This window comes from Ischnura elegans, chromosome X (assembly GCF_921293095.1).
Source record: "Ischnura elegans chromosome X, ioIscEleg1.1, whole genome shotgun sequence".
Classification (NCBI taxonomy): domain Eukaryota; kingdom Metazoa; phylum Arthropoda; class Insecta; order Odonata; family Coenagrionidae; genus Ischnura; species Ischnura elegans.
The window spans coordinates 24,983,885-24,998,587 of record NC_060259.1 but is presented as its reverse complement, the minus strand read 5'-3'; the positions used below and the strand labels follow the sequence as shown (position 1 = coordinate 24,998,587).

General features: G+C 34.1%; 1 protein-coding gene across 2 annotated transcripts in view; it reads left to right on the top strand.

Annotated features, from left to right (window-relative positions):
- LOC124170536 (beta-1,4-N-acetylgalactosaminyltransferase bre-4-like) overlaps positions 1 to 14,703 on the top strand; it is a 358,835-nt gene that overhangs the window by 171,182 nt on the left and 172,950 nt on the right. The window lies entirely within an intron of this gene.

Genomic DNA, 14,703 nt, shown 5'->3' with positions numbered 1-14,703 from the left:
ATAATTTTGATGTTTTTTGCTTGATATATTGTGCAAATTTTAGCACTGATATTCATGACATGAATTGGCCGTATCTTGTGCGTCAGTAGCACCTCTGTTCTTTCTATAAGTTTTATTAGTTGTAAGTTGTAAAAAAATTAAACATCATGCAAACATATCAATCGTGCAGAAAATATAAGTCAATGCAGATAAATGATAACCTGAAAGCGAGGAACGGTCTATAAATCCCCACTTAAAGTATAGGGTTGATCGAATAGAGGGAAGGATAGCTGTGGACCGCGGAGTTATTCGCCTTGCCAGAGGCTTACTCGTTCGCCCTTGAAGCACTGGGGAAGGGAGTTAAGCCTGGGCCATATTGCAAATTCCATATCAGAATAAAATATTTTCTGACATCAATAAATGGCGATTACGGCTAGTAACAACGGGACTATGGCCCTATGGGCCCCATATCACAATGGAATATTGTGATTTGTCGCCCCATAAAAAATTGCCTCCCAATAAAACACCACGATATTTCGAGTATTTATGAGGTTTTGTTTCGCGATATTTTGTCTAGTGGCGTTTTTAATCGAATAGTAGGATATTACATTTAATCTAGAATTTTTAATATTATACTATCGTTAATTGATCCAAAGGCGTTTGCTTTTTTTTCATTTTGAAATTTCAATTTATATCACTTAATACGTGAAATTCAAAGTTAAAATGCGTTATTGTGAATGTAATCAAATTGTTGCTGGCTATAAAGGACGTTCAATCACTACTTTTTCATGGTTTTCGATTATTAACTTACTTCTACCATCAAATATGCATATTTATTGGCAATATTCGAATCCGGCACATTTTTATAGCTGGAATGGAAAATCCGTTTTTATTTTTAATTATATTATCTTTTTCCGTTATTCTTCGTCTAATATCAAAATTACTTAAAGGTGCTTACGGAAATGAAGATTATCCATTTATCATTTTATTCATCTACCTGAATATTTTCTCTGTCTAGGTATATCTTGTTTCATTGTTTGCTACGCTGTTATAAGATAACCAGTTAAGCTGTATGCGATGATATTCTTGTAATAATTCTCTTTTTTATATCGGCCAAATAAAAAGTTCGTGTGTTTAGTAATTCAATTAGAGTTGATGTGCATAATTGGCTTTATTTTTGCCTCATCTCTGCTTTTCTATTGTATGTGTATTTCTATTCTAAGTGTATTTCGTGTTCAAATTGTATTTAAGTTCTAAATAAACTAACACCGAAAATGGGAATTGAGATGCAATATGAGGCTGAGGGAAACGTTTGGGGTGCGTATAATTTGAGCAATTTTGGATCTATTGCTGCAATAATATGTAATTTTAATAGTTATTATTGAATAGGAAAATGTTGAGCTTAGGTGTATGAATGGTGTAGTTTTCGTCACGATGAACTTATGCGAGGTACTTGTGAGCTGTCGTTAAATGCTTTGAGATGGAAATGATGTATTTACTTTATTAGACAAACATAGCTCCTGGATTTTTTGTCCTAATCGTCGGTTTTGCTCCACTGTGTGATATTTCTCTTCCGGTGGTGACGTACGCAGCCAAGGTGGTAATTATAATAGTGCAAATAATATAATGAATATTGTTGACTTTTATTCCCCCAATTCTGTCTTCCCCGAAATTATTGTACGCCACTGATTGTAAAACGGAGCAGTATCAGGGAAATAGATTCCGTTGCTTCATTAAATTTATTTCGCGGTACAGATACCTATCTTGGTTTTAGGAATTTGAATGCTTCGATTACTTGGTGCTATTTTATGAAAGCTCAATTGTCTTATCATAGTTTCATGATAACTTGTCTTTCGAATCCTTTTTTAGTTTATTAACGTAATAGTGATTCTTTGGTGGTCTTCGATATTTGCGGTGGCGCTCACGATCTGCTGAAAATAGGAAAAAAAACGCGGTATATTGCTATCATTGCATTATAAATGGGGAATTAATATTGCTGTTGTGACAATAAATGAAAATGATGGAAATAGGGACTGATGTTGTCCTTGAGCTGCCTATCAGCGTTAGGGACCGGTTTTTGTGTGCATAGAGCATACAATGACATCAATGCCGCATGTGACGGTGCAAATAATATTTGTGAGAGGACGTAATTGTTGCCTGGAGAATTTTCTTTGGCTTCTAAGGAGCTTGCAGAAAATGTTCTGTGGCTGAGCGTCTTGTATTGTATTTTTCCTGAACCACGCGTTTCCAAAGTGATCTCCTTTTCCCGCTTTCTCATCGCCCTTTTTTTCGAATTATGAGTACTAGGAGGTATATCCTCCTCGTAGGATAACCAAAAGCCCGAGCCACCATTGAAACCCCAGCTTTAGTATTATTATGGGAAAAGTATGCGAGCGAAGTACATGTAAATAGATTATTTTTAAACCGTGATATTAATTCTTCGTGAGTAACAAATTTAGCGGAAATAAAATTATCAATGGAAATAACATTTCAAACAACACTTTACTCTTTACGAAGTCAATCAATCAGATTCATCAGACTATTACTCGATCTCGAATTTTGCCATTTCATGGGTAGATGCCGAAAATCGCTATAGTTTACTTAGTGGTATAATTAAACTGAATCCTCGAAACGGCCTAAAGTGATGCCGAAACTTGAATTCGGGTCATTGTGGTAATATTGAAACATAGCGATAGCTAGCCAATATAGTAAGTAAAACCTCTACCGGAGGTATTTATGTAACCTCAGGAAATGGTGCGACTTCGATTCTGTCTAAATTACTTATTTTTCACCAAAAGGACTACAGAGGGGAGGTCTCAGTCCGTCCTGTAGAAGCTTGATTTATGCTGTCCCTTGGGCGAATTTTAACGTGTTTTCAAAAATGTTCCCAACGCGGAAATGAGTGCAGGTGGATCTATTTATTCTGAATATTTGCGTTAGCAAATAATAGCATTGAAAAGTTAAAAATGTGATCGACGTCATGGTCATAAATATAGTTTTAAGTATCCCGGGACTAGCCACGGTGATAACTTTTACGGGAGTCACCCGCAATGCACAATTGTGCGAAAAATCCACAGAGAAAAAAATATAGTTTTAGGTTAAAAAGCTTTAATTATATCCCGGAAAATTCGAATCGCTGTGCCATCAGAGACGCCAATTGAGACAGCTGTAAATCCATTTGAATGCGCGGTAGGTGAAAAAATATCTAATGGACGATTGGAGAATCCTTTATGCTACTATTTGTGTTATTTACTCTTGTTTTTTGCTGTCTTGCTGTAACTAATGGACTTCCAAGGTTGTTCGTGGCTGAGGGAACACTGGGGTCATTTGCAAGAAGTGGAAGGCTGGAAATCAGCTTCTGATCCAGGTCTCTCTTCCGTCCAAGATCCAGTTTTTATAGTCCTGGCTTGTGGTCAATATTCTAATCTTCACAACGCATTGATTTTGAATTGTTGTGACTTATTCTAAGAGGAAGCGAACAACTTAAGTCATTGTCGCCGTGGTGGATAAATAACCCTGTCATATGGACTAATTTTTGATAATTCATTTCTGGTTAATTTTCACATGATACGTGCTAGTTTTTAAAAACCATTCTTCATAAACTTTTATATATTTTTTTTTTTTTTTTTTTTTTAGAATGAACAAAGTATGTTTTATTTACCATGTTTAAGATTCAACTGAGCTCTCTTTTTTAACAATTTATTTATTTATTTATTCATTTAACTATGTACAAACAAGAAATAATGTTTATACAACAGTGTAAATTTACAAATGAAAACAAACATTCTGGTCCCGCTAAGCCGAAATTGGCTTGTCAGCAGGTGCCAACTTAAGCATTACAATTTGTGTCTTGTAAAAATTACTAAATTAACAATTTCACTAACAAACAAATTTTTACATTAAAAAAAAAACATTCTTAATAGCAATTAAGCATATCAATATATAAAATACTGTTACATTCCATTATCAACAACCAGACAATATCCATGTCTTAATTTTTCTTTTTACTTCACTCAAAGATTTTAACTCTTTAAATTCGCTCTTCAAATTATTGAACAGTTTAGGTACAACAACTTTCAATTGCCTACAACCCTTATGCGTATAACATCGCGGAATCTCATACATTCCTAAATCCCTTAAATCGATATTACTATTAATATTTCTTTTCCTTTTGTATCTATTATTAAAATAATTATCAATTATTAATATGTACTGATACAATTTATCAAGTGGTAATGTACCAAGGTCTTTAAAATACGAGTCACCTGAATATCCACCATTTTCCTCAAAGTTAGTTTGATGAATCATTTTTAAAATCCTTTTTTGGTTGGACTTCAATCTTTTCATATTAGTCACACCACATGATCCCCACACAGTAAGGCCATATCTGAGAAGGCTCTCAAAAAGACCGTGATACATCATTTTGAGTACATTTTTCGTGACGCTGTCCTTCAGATAATAAAATTTGTACATAATGCATCTGAGCTTTTGGTTCAATTTTGATACATGAGAATTAAAAGTGAAATTACAATCAACAATCAAACCCAAATATTTATATTCGTTCACTTGTTCTAAAATATTACAGTTACAAGTTATCATGTTGGAATGTAGACATTCATGACCGTGAGATTTAATATTTATTGATTTAATATTAGAAGCAAGATAAGTGATGTGCATTGTTTTAGATTTTTTTTCATTTAAAATTAAATTATTGTCATGGGACCATTTTAACATATTATTGATATCATTCTGCATATTATTGACGGCATTTTTGAAGTTGACATGACTAGATATCAAGACTGTGTCGTCAGCATACAAAAGTAAATTACAATTTTTAATACATTCATGCATATCATTAACATAAATTAAATACAAAATTGGCCCCAGAATCGATCCTTGGGGCACTCCCATTTTTATGCTGGTAATATCACTAACAACATTTTGAACTTTCACTACCATCTTTCTATTAAATAAATAATCTTTAAACCAATCAAGCAACAACCCTCTCACTCCAATATTGTATAATTTTTTAAGCAACAAAGTGTGATCAACCATATCGAAAGCCTTTTTATAATCAATGTAAGTTATTACAACATTCTTTCCTCTATCTAAATTATTTCGAATATTCTCTGAAAAGTATTCTAAGGCATCCTTTGTACCTTTATTTTTTTGAAAACCATATTGATGCTCAAAAATTGCTCTATTTTTGTCCAAAAAATTTAACAGCATGTCTGCCACATATTTTTCTAATATTTTACTCATACAAGGTAAGATAGATATGGGCCTATAGTTCTGTGTTTGAAGGTGATTTCCACTTTTATAAACCGGACGAACAATAGCTGTTTTCAATTCAACAGGAACAATGGAATTTTCTAAACTAGTGTTAATAAATTTTTTTAAAACCGGTATAAAGATGCTGTTAGATTTTAAGTCTTTAATTTTCATCCCATCAATTCCAGGTCCTTTATTTTCAATATTCTTAAGAATATTTTTAACATCTTTTTCAGTTGCATAATTTACCACTATACTATTATTTATTGTAACAGGACTGTACTCGTATAAAACTTCTGAACAATTTATTCTAAGCTCTTCGTTATCTTTTGAGTACTGCTTTACAAAGAGATTGACCACAGATTTTAAATTCATCTTACCAGAGAAATATTTAACAATAGTATGATCAGGCCCCTTATTTTTATCTGCTCCAGTGATTAACTTAACTAGTTCCCATATCTTTTTTGCATCATTACCTGCACGAATTATACTATGATAGTAAAAACTCTTTTTTGCTCGGCAGAGATCTTTATTAACTTGATTTCTAAAAGTTTGATACTCCCTTCTATAACTCAAATTCGAGGGACTATTTTTCCATCTCTTATAGAGGCAGTCTCTAACTTTAATTTTTTCAATTATTTCTTTATCAATCCAAGTTTTTTTATTATCTTTATTATCCTTCCGAGAACGTTTCATGGCTTTACTGTATATTCCTTGAAACAGACGTGATAATTCCAGATATATATCATTAGGAGATTGCGAATCTAACATTTGAAGATCGTTTAAATCAAGGCTTGAAATCAGCTGTTTCACCGTTCTTCCACAAACATACGTTTCAGAAATTGTATTATTTAAAGTAGTCAATTTCAATGAGGGAAAATTATCTTTTTTAACCATACCAACTGCTACAGCATAATGATCCGATATGCAAGTCTGAAATATCACCCCATCACAATGAAAGGCATTCCCTCGGTAGAGTATATGGTCAATGCATGAGGAAACTAAATTTCCATCTACTATCACCTCTCTAGTATTTTCTTTAATTAATTGTGTATATCCTCTTTGAGCTAATGCATCTTTGTAAACATTAATATCTGTGCCAAGATTGGACATGAAATTAATATTGAAATCTCCACATATAAGTACATCTCTAGTTCGTAAATTAATAATTTCATCAAAAAATTCCTCTAAAAAATCTTTAAATTTGAGGTTAGGTGGTCGATACAGTCCCATAACAGTTATATCTACTCCTAATATATTTACAACACAAGAGATCGCTTCATAAGAAATACTATTAACCGAAATACAATGATAAATTTTATCATTAGAGACATAGATTAACACGCCACCTCCTCTACCAAAATTTCTAAGTTTAAATATCATTTCATAGCCCGGTATTTGGAAGTTCTCAACTTCTTCTTCCTTTATATTAACTTCCGTTAAAACCACAACTCCAACTTTGTTATTCATATTAATTTGATGCAAAAGAATAAGTAAGTCATTGAAATTTTTCCGGAGACTTCGTATATTCAAGTGTAAACACATTTCATCATAAGTCTTAACTATTTTTGAACTTTCAGATAAATTATACGTATGACATTCTCTGTAATCATCATCTATGATAGAAAACAAATCCATTCTTATACTTAGTATTTTAAAAAAAAAGTTATATTCACACGAGTTATTAGCAATTTCAAAATTTATTTAAGTCATCTTCTGACCTTATTCTGATGATTTGAGAATGTTCATCTTTTTTTACTAATATTTTTCCAAATTTGACCCAAACATACCTAAAACCTTTCTCTTTACTCTTTTCCTTAGTTTTCCACAGGAGATTTTTATAATAACCTGTGAGTGCTTCATTTATAAAAATTTTCCCACTAATTTTCCCTTCAGTAATATCTTTGTTATCCAACCCTTTTCTTTTATCTATCCATGCATCTTTAACCTTTTTATTTGTAAAGGAGATAACCAGCTTAGACTTTTTGTTTGGGGACTTATTATTTACGAAAAAGGCATCTCGAACATCATCATCTTTGTGATTATCTATTTTAATCGATTTCGCTATCTTATTAATTAATTCAATTGGAGAAGTATCTACATAATTTAAATCTATCCCAACTACTTCCACCTTATCCATCATTGCGTTTTGCTCCAGCTCATTCACTCTAATTTTTAAATCATCAATCACTTTAATTTTACAATTTAACTCATCTCTCAAATCAAAAATAATGTCTTTGAGTTCCTTGACCACCCTAATATTTTCACACAACTCATCATACCGTGCACTCATGAAATTAATGCTATGCGTGATTTCACACAAATTCTTATCAATATTGTCTAAGCGACCACTTACATCACTATTCCGACTGCCTGAAGATCTTCCTGATTCCATTCCACCTATGCTTACATCCATTATACGTTCCTTTTCAGCAATTTTCACAGCAGAAAAGGAGGCCTCCTGTGACTCGTCGTTGATGAAAACAGTTGAACGTCTGCAGTCACCGCATCTCCACTCAAGCTTCTTTTTCGCTGATTTGGCTCTCCAGGTGCTCTCAGATATTTTTGAGCATTTATAATGGAAGGATCCATTGCATCCATCACAACATACAAAAAGACCATCCTTTGGCAGAGGGTCATTGCATTTGGCACAAGACATGATGCTCTATTGTTGTTACTTGGATACGTAAACAAGAGTCGCTAATAACAGTCACTCCAATGAATTGCAAAACAAAATTTTAAGTTTGCAGAAATAAAATGTTCCAGCTGATTTAAGAAATCCACGAACAGACACACAGAATCTATCAGTAAAGATTCACCCAATAGCACAAATAAGCCAAACTAGAACACATATAACAAGGTCTAAAACCACAAAATCCGCAGAGGCTATGAAGACTTCCAGCACACGCATTTAAGACACAACAATCAACTTTTTTTTTTTAATGATTTAATAATTTTAGCTATTTCCCTGGCCTCTTCGTGCTCAAATATAACTCAGATCTCGCTCCACTTTGTTACTACCTCATACATGCGCTCAGTATTGCTTAGTCATTATCGGTGGAAATAGGCCTGAAACTAACAATAAGAGATTGCCATTTTGTACATAAATACTGGTAGTGCTAAATTATAACCTGATATGATTCAGGAAGACATTTATCCGAAATAACTGTCCTAATTTAATGAATAAATCTTTCCGACAAATTTTCACTACGCAGATCTGAATCACTAATGATCTTCAACAATGAACGATATGGTTGAGTGCGCTGCTCCTAATTTGCTTTCCGTATCAAATGGACGAAAGGCACTGTATTTTTTCGGTATGACGTTTGCAGTTGTACTCCATACCAAAGCATTCTTTGTAGAGAGACGCGCAGTTTCCTCATGGATTTGAGGAATCGGAAAGAGGAAATTCGACTCTCGTTGAAAAAAACCAAAAGAACGTTACGATTATCTTTTCTTTCCCTCTAGTTTCCGGATTGGATAAGGGTACCCAATCATTCGTGCGTTACCAGGAAATATTTTTTCCTTTTTAATGTGCTTACGTCTGAAGTTCAAAATTATTCTTGTCATTTAGTATGCATACAGCAAAGGAGCCAGAATTTGTAAAAGACACAAGGCATTTATATGGATATTTTTATGTGTAGCGGATCTGTTGCTTCCATTTTGCTCATTGAATGGGTATTAAATAGGTTAATATGTATTATTTATGGGTTAAGTTCGAAGTTATGGATTTTTAGGTTTGACGATGTAGTGAAAATATCGGTTGTCTGAATTTTTTTCTGATAGACTTGTTCTATTTTGGAATTTTTTGCTTCAATTACATTTTTAGTGTTAAATAGACTACCGCTCATCACTTGGCCATTTACCGAAGAAGTCGGAAATATGAAATAAATAGTGCTTGTATTTCTGCTTTTTCAAGTGATTCTTTGTAGTCTGTGGTCGAAGTAGATTCCATTAGTTCTCTAGTGGTCCTAATTTTACTTTTCATTCACTTTTCTACGAACTTGATGCGAGCGTTTGTTTTTTCTTGAGCTTTCATTATTGTCTGCCCGCATATTTGCGCTGTGATCATAAGTATCGTTACATCTGATGTATGAGTAGGTGGGTAAACGTCGATGGCAAGAGATCAGTTGCAGCGGATTTATTCACGTGAAGGATTAAGCGAACCGGAATCATATCCCCATGCATTGGGTTTTCTTGGTATTACGCAAGATTAATTACATTTTGGTCTATTAATTTCCGACGCCGATGAACAATCCGATTTGGGCAGTAATATGAATAGAGTTGAGTTAATACGTGGTTTTGATCACCTATTCATATAATGGCTGATGAGAAATTTTCATATTTTGGTATCAGTATTTACGAATCCCCACATCCTTACGACAGATAGTAATTTTTCACCCAATTCACAAATCGCTGAAATTTTTTGACAAGGTTGTTACTCTTGGCTCTTGTTAGTTTCGAGGGAAATGGATTAAACGTCTTACTACTGTTATATTTTTGGAACAATTAAGTCAAATTTGGCTTTATTGTATTTCTATTTGCTTTGTTTCCCTACAAAATAAAAAAGTATCCTCTATTTGGGTCGTATTTAACTGGGAAATTAACTGTATAACTTCATCAATGTCTGTTTGAACAACAACTAATTGTTGAAAGCGTAAATTAGTGGAATTTGGGAATAGACTTGATGAAAAGGTCCAACTATATTCTAAGTAAATTCGACTGGAACGTACTGGGTGAAGTTTTTCGTTACGCCTTTCATTTAAAGCCGTCTTAAAAAATGCAGAGTTATTCAATTAATATCGTTTTTACCTTTGTACAAATGGTGAATATTTAATTTTTTCATGAGCTTTCGAGGTAAATTTTTATTTAAAACGAGTGTTACTTATGGTGCGATTTCCGAAGATCGACCAAGCCTAGTTTCCTTCCCGTGATACGTATTAATTAAGGTGGTTTATGACAGTGGGTCGATTAAGCCTATTTACGACTCTATTCCTCGACTCTCTGCATTCCAAAGCATAGATGCTACGATAAAAATCTATTCCGATCTTTGGTTGAAAATTAACATGATATTTCACAAAATTGCTCCTTTGTTTTCGTAGCGCGCTCTTGATTGAATAGAATACCCTTTTGTCGGCATACGGACTTGATTCATTTTCGATAAATATTTTTCGCAGCATTGTTGCCATTTCAAGTAATGCCACTCCTCTTGGGGATGCTATTCCGGAATCAATTATTAATTTGCAGTTGCAGGTGATGGATAGAGTACTGGTCTCCGCAGTGGCCCGGTAAGCGAATGGTTAGTGATCAGATTCCTGGTATTGGGTTCATTTGTACAAATTACGTTGATTGTCTCAGCCACTCACACGGTAGGTTTGAATTATATTCAGCATGTTGATATATTGAGAAAAAATACAAAAGGAGTCTGGAATGTCTGGGAAAGTAGGGGAAGTACAGCTTGATATTTTAGTGATCCCATAGGGTATCGGGCCAGTCGAAGTTGGAGAATTGAGATCAGTATATATTTTATATCGGCACCACCTCAGATGAAATATAAATAAGAGGGATTTTCGACTTCTGCGCATGGGACAAATGTTGAAATAGCAAAATGCGAGATCAAGTTGTTATGTCTGATCCGTCTGATAGGCTAAGACTATCAGACGAATCGGTCCTTTCAACTTGATAAGACGATATATCGTTAGCAATAGCTAATTAACAAGCAAACTATAACTTTAGTTTGTGTTGACTGTCTATTTCGATTGGAAATTTTGTTCTTATGAACATTTATGCTGACTAAGAGAAGTGTCAGCATGTCAAAATAATCTATTCATAAGTGTTTGATTTTTAAACTGCGAATAGGACCAATATTTAATCGTTAAAATCGGAAATCGCGTGATGGATCTGATTGGCTGACTTCGGCAATAGCTTTTGTTCTTCTTGTTGTTTATTTCGATTGGAAATTAAACTCCATTAAATTAATACTCTTGAAGAAGGCTAAGTATCAGTATTTTTAAGTATTTACGTTACTGTTTCCATTTCCCATAAATATATTGAAGCTGTTTTTTTACTTTTATGAACTGTAATGGTGACTAAGGAGAAGTTTCAGAATGTTAACTAAATATAGTCATAAGTGTTTGTTTTTCAAACCGCGATTGGGACCAATGTTGAGACGTCGAAATAGGAAATCACTTGATAGGTCTGATTGGCTGACTGCGACAATATCGTTTGTTTTCTTGTCGTTCGATTGGAAATTTAATACCTTAAAATTAATGCTTCTGAGGAAAGCTAAGTAATAGGAATTTGAAGTAATAATAATAATTTATTACTCCTACATTTTGTTTTTTACATCTTAATTCAATGAAAAAAAGAGAAGGAACTTCAGGTGATCTCCAAGGTTATAGGACCAGAATTGAGCCACCATCAATTAGTGTTTTATGTAAGTAACATCAAAATACATTTTCAACTATTTCTTGCGAGAAGAGCCAGTCTTTAGCAAGTCTCAACATGACATTTGTGGTTTTATTTTTTTTGTTCCAGCGGGCAGTAGATGAAATAATTTTGGCCCCATGTAAATAAAACAGCGTTTATAAAAAGTTAGCTTGGGTCTATTTGCAACTATAAATGACTCATTCCTTAAGTTATGCACTGGTATAACAACAGCTTTCTTCAAAGGGCTCGGAAATACGCCGTTGATAAAACTTAAATTACAGACGTGAGCGAACACTGGAGCAACATCATCAATGAATAATTTCAACACTCTAACATCTATACCATCACTTATGGACTTATTGCACGAAAGATTTTTAACTAATTTTACTATTTCAATTGGCACCTCTAATTCTATGTAAAAGGAATTCAACTCACTTTTATTAGCACAGGGGTTTTGAGTACATGCCCTGTTCTCATCATTGTATTTTACTTTTGCACATTCAAACATTTTGTTGAAGTATTTATTAAATTCAGAGGCTAAATTTTTTGAATCACTGATAACAATTACATTTAATTCTAACTGCATCATAGAACGATCTCTTCGCTCTTCACCAATTAATTCTTTAAGCAAATTCCATTGTAATTTAGTGTTTCTATTTGCCTTTTGAAATTTTGACATGTAGTAATTACTGGCTGCGTTACGCAGATTTTCGCGCAATTTGTTTCTACACTAATGATATTCGTTTTTCAGGCTAGCATTGCTTGGATGCTTTCCCTCTGTGTTTTTGAAGAGGTAATTTTTTCTCTCAATATATCTTAGGAGATTTCCAGTTATCCACGGTTTTAATTTAACATATTTTTTCGTGTGATTTACTGAATACTTTGCAGTTTCAAGACTGGTTTGGAGAGATAACAACACGAGTGAAAATGCATTAGATGCATCTTGTTCACTAAAAACAGCATTCCAATTTACATTTGCTACGGAATTTTTAAATATGTCATAATTTACTCTCGTGGCACAGGCGTAGTTCGTAGGGTTGTTTACACAAGTATCTTTGTATTCATTGGCAGAGATAGTGAGCGATACCAGCGAATGATCAGTTATTTCTAAATGTAATACATCTGATAAAAGCGTATACTTATAAGAATTTGAAAATCTAGCAAATACATGATCTACACATGTGGCGGAAATGTTCGTTATCCTAGTTGGCTGAGTAATAAGACTAATTAGGCCAAATGAGCTTAACAAGTTCAAATAATGATCAGTAGCATTATTGGTGACCAGGCATATACGTTACTGTATCCATTTCCCGCAGTAATATTGAAGCTGCGATTTTCAATGTTGGCCTCTACCTTTGGCCTCTGCGCAGCCACCTCGATCGCTCTTGTTTATATTTTTATACTCGGTGGATCCGTTCCACTATCTTTCTTTCATCGTCTCGCTGCGGGGGATGTCTCGTTTGAAGCGTGTAACTTTAGACGTCAAAGGGAATGTGACACCCCTTCCCCCTCTTCCTCCCTCGCCCGCCGTTCATTTATCCGTGGCGCTAGCGTTCCGATTTCCTCTGCAGAGCGCAGTCTGTGCTCCGGAGCCCGAAATTAAAAACGCCGATTCGGAACTTCCGTACATCGTGTGCCACTTGTTATCGCTCGCATTTTGAACTAAATATACATTTCATTACGGCCTCGGGGAGAGATACTTGTCATCCGCATTTCAAAATGATGTATTTGTTGAGCATTGCCTAGTGTACGTATCGTGAAATTGTATTTATTATGTTTCCAGTATGTTAGCGATTAGCCTCTTCTGTAGTGTCTAACATATTCTGAAATACCAATCAGAGTTCGCCCCTCTCAGTGTCATGTTTCGAAAATAGTTTGGGATTTTTTTAGCGGAATAATGTAAAAACGGTATGTTCGTAATTTTTATTATGCGGGTTATTTGAATTGCTCGCGTATATTATTTATCAATTTCATAACTTCAATTTCTTGTGTGTAAGTTATTTATCCGGATAAAATGTGAAAATTTGGCATACGTACGCAGGTTCTTGTGGCTGATTGAAATTGTGATTGATTACGTGCTTCATATGAGATTGATTGTTGATTCAATTAAACTGAGTAATATTCCCCAGAAATTACTCCTATAATTACATGAAGCAGTTTATTTTTTGTAATTACGTATTTTCTCAATTGAAATCGCAACCTATTCCGGTTAAAATTCGATATCTTGATGTATACCTATATACAGCTAGATTGCTTGCGTAGAAATCGCGATTGAATCCATGATTTATTCCTGCTTCTATGAGACGATAATTGTCGATTCATTTTTTTAATGCAACTCGATAAATATCGCTGGCATACAAGGTGTCTTACAATCGATCTTTGTGGCTCGTTTTTATTGAATTCTCTTCTGAAGTTTGTCTCTTTTTTAATTAGATATCAACAATACCTCTTTTCGGCTTTATGTGCCATTTTGAAGAGGATGAATTAATTGGGTCTGATGTGGATCCATTTTTGGAAATAAGTTTCCAACTAATGTAGAATTTTCTAATATCAGGCGCAGTAAACATTATAAAATCCTAATCCTGACATCGAAAAAAAATGCATTAGGCTTTGAATCTTCAAGATTTTCATCGGAGGACCTTTAATCTCATAGAGTCGTTAACTTGTTTATTGCTTAATAAATAACGCCTCCTAATACGATTTTCTACTTCTTTCGTTAAATTTCACCATCAGGAATGAGTATACCGTGGTCACTTTGACCTCAAGATGAAGTCAATTTTTTCGTTTCGCATCTAACCCCTTGCCTTATGCCTGTTTTAAACGAGTTACAAAATGCCGCATCTCACAGCTGTATCTCTTTCTCGATCGGGTGTGCAGTAGAATTAGAGCAGGTGTTCAGTAACCACCTCGTTTTCTTGAAATGGGTTCCCGTTCATGAAATTTGTCGGCTTTGCACGATGCATTTTGAAGTCCACGCTCCTATTTTAGATTAGGTTTGAAATTACGTACTATGTGTAATGCGGG